Source organism: Heterodontus francisci, unplaced genomic scaffold, assembly GCF_036365525.1.
Source record: "Heterodontus francisci isolate sHetFra1 unplaced genomic scaffold, sHetFra1.hap1 HAP1_SCAFFOLD_368, whole genome shotgun sequence".
Classification (NCBI taxonomy): Eukaryota; Metazoa; Chordata; class Chondrichthyes; order Heterodontiformes; family Heterodontidae; genus Heterodontus; species Heterodontus francisci.
The window spans coordinates 1,256,385-1,259,070 of NW_027140964.1; positions in this window are offsets into that span (position 1 = coordinate 1,256,385).

The window sequence follows — 2,686 nt, forward strand, 5'->3', positions numbered from 1 at the left end:
GGATGTTGTTTGCAATGCAAGTGAGTTCAATGGGATATCTGGATGATACTTACAGTAAATGTGAGGTCAATGATATATCTGGATGGTATTGACAGTAAATGTGAGGTCAATGATATATCTGGATGGTATTTACAATACAAGTGAGGTCAATGATATATCTGGATGGTATTGACAGTAAATGTGAGGTCAATGATATATCTGGATGGTATTGACAGTAAATGTGAGGTCAATGATATATCCGAATGGTATTTACAATACAAGTGAGGTCAAAGATATATCTGGATGGTATTTACAGTAAATATGAGGTCAATGATATATCTGGATGGTATTTACAATACTATTGAGGTCAATGACATATCTGGGTGGTATTTCCAGTAAATGTGAGGTTCATGATATATCTCGGTGGCATTTAGAATACAAGTAAGGACAATGATATATCTGGATGGTATTTACAGGAAATGTGAGGTTACTGAAATATCTGAATGGTATTTACAATACAAGTGAGGTCAAAGATATATCTGGATGATCTTTACATTAACTGTGAGGTCAATGATATATCTGTTTGGTATTTACAATAAAAGTATGGTCAATGATATATCTGGATGGTATTTACAGGAAATGTGAGGTCAATGATATATCTGGATGTTATTTACATTAAATGTGAGGTCCAAGATATATCTGGATGATCTTTACATTAACTGTGAGGTCAATGATATATCTCGGTGGCATTGACAACACAAGTGAGGTCAATGATATATCTGGATGGTATTTACAGGAAATGTGAGGTCAATGATATATCTGGATGGTATTTACATTAAATGTGAGGTCCATGATACATCTGGATGGTATTTACGGTAAATGTGAGGTCAAGTGATATATCCGGATGATATTTGCAATAAAACTGAGATCAGTGATAGATCTGGATGGTATTTACTGTACAAGTGAGGTCAAAGATATATCTGGATGATATTTACATTAAATGTGAGGTCAATGATCTATCTGTTTGGTATTTACAATAAAAGTATGGTCAATGATATATCTGGATGGTATTTGCATTACAAGTGAGGTCAATGATATATCTGCATGTTACTTACAGTAAATGTGAGGTTAATGATCTATCTCGGTGGCATTTACGATACAAGTGAGGTCAATGATATATCTGGATGTTATTTACAATACAAGTGAGTTCAATGGTATATCTGGATGATACTTGCAGTAAATGTGAGGTCAATGATATATCTGGATGGTATTGACAGTAAATGTGAGGTCAATGATATATCCGAATGGTATTTACAATACAAGTGAGGTCAAAGATATATCTGGGTGGTATTTACAGTCAATGTGAGGTTCATGATATATCTCGGTGGCATTTACAATACAAGTGAGGTCAATGACATATCTGGGTGGTATTTACAGTAAATGTGAGGTTCATGATATATCTCGGTGGCATTTACAATACAAGTGAGGTCAATGATATATCTGGATGGTATTTACAGGAAATGTGAGGTTAATGAAATATCTGAATGGTATTTACAATACAAGTGAAGTCAATGATATATCTGGATGGTATTTACAGGAAATGTGAGGTCAATGATATATCTGGATGGTATTTACATTAAATGTGAGGTCCAAGATATATCTGGATGATCTTTACATTAACTGTGAGGTCAATGATATATCTCGGTGGCATTTACAATACAAGTGAGGTCAATGATATATCTGGATGGTATTTGCGGGAAATGTGAGGTCAATGATATATCCGGATGATATTTACAATAAAACTGAGATCAGTGATATATCTGGATGGTATTTACTATGCAAGTCAGGTCAATGATATTGCTGGATGGTATTTACAGTAAATGTGAGGTCAGTGATATATCTGGATGGCATTGACAATAAAACTGAGATCAATGAAATATCTGGATGGTATTTACAATACTAGTGAGGTCAATGACATATCTGGGTGGTATTTACAGTAAATGTGAGGTTCATGATATATCTCGGTGGCATTTACAATACAAGTGAGGTCAATGATATATCTGGATGGTATTTACAGGAAATGTGAGGTTAATGAAATATCTGAATGGTATTTACAATACAAGTGAGGTCAAAGATATATCTGCATGATCTTTACATTAACTGTGAGGTCAATGATATATCTGTTTGGTATTTACAATGAAAGTATGGTCAATGATATATCTGGATGGTATTTACAGGAAATGTGAGGTCAATGATATATCTGGATGGTATTTACATTAAAAGTGAGGTCCAAGATAAATCTGGATGATCTTTACATTAACTGTGAGGTCAATGATATATCTCGGTGGCATTTACAATACAAGTGAGGTCAATGATATATCTGGATGATATTTACAGGAAATGTGAGGTCAATGATATATCCGGATGATATTTACAATAGAACTGAGATCAGTGATATATCTGGATGGTATTTACTAGGCAAGTCAGGTCAATGATATTGCTGGATGGTATTTACAGTAAATGTGAGGTCAATGATATATCTGGATGGTATTTGCGGGAAATGTGAGGTCAATGATATATCCGGATGATATTTACAATAAAACTGAGATCAGTGATATATCTGGATGGTATTTACTATGCAAGTCAGGTCAATGATATTGCTGGATGGTATTTACAGTAAATGTGAGGTCAATGATATATCTGGATG